This window comes from Trachymyrmex cornetzi, unplaced genomic scaffold, assembly GCF_001594075.2.
Source record: "Trachymyrmex cornetzi isolate Tcor2-1 unplaced genomic scaffold, Tcor1.1 scaffold532, whole genome shotgun sequence".
Classification (NCBI taxonomy): domain Eukaryota; kingdom Metazoa; phylum Arthropoda; class Insecta; order Hymenoptera; family Formicidae; genus Trachymyrmex; species Trachymyrmex cornetzi.
This window is the reverse complement of record NW_017299842.1, coordinates 537-1,245: the sequence shown is the minus strand read 5'-3', so window position 1 is coordinate 1,245 and position 709 is coordinate 537.

Here is a 709-nt window from a genome sequence, read left to right as displayed (position 1 = left end):
AGAGACAAATAACGTCCAGGACAGCCGAAAAAATTTGAAGATGTCGAGCTGCAAGAATTGCTTGAGAATCCAGCTCAAACGCTTTTAGAGTTGTCGAAACAGTTAAATGTTACTCCAATAGCCGTCTCAAAATGCTTGCATGCCATGGGAAAGATCCATAAGGAAGGGAGATGGTTACCACATGAGTTGTCAGAAAGTGCAATTTCAAATCGTTTGACTATTGCAACTTCTTTGCTTACCAGGTAAAAAAAGAGTTTTTTGTGGCGCATCGTGACTGACGATGAAAAATGGATTTATTTTGATAATCCCAAGCGGAAAAAATCATGGGTGGACCCCGGTCAACCATTCGCTTCAACGCTGAAGAGGAATATTCACAGGCATAAGACCTTGCTGTGCGTTTGCTGGGACTAGGAAGGTGTGCTGTATTACGAACTCTTGGGTCCAAATGAAACCGTTACAGCTGATCGCTACAAACAGCAATTATACCGATTGAGTGACGAATTAATGCAAAAAAGATCATCCGTAGCCAACAATCGACGAAAAATCATTTTGTTGCATCGCGCGACCGCATGTCGCGAAAAGTGTGAAGCACTTCTAGAACTTGAATGGGAAGTTCTCCCGCATCCAGCGTACTCTCCAAACTTGGCATCGTCGAATTACCATCTCTTCCGATCGATGCAACACGCACTTACGGACACACACTTCTCCA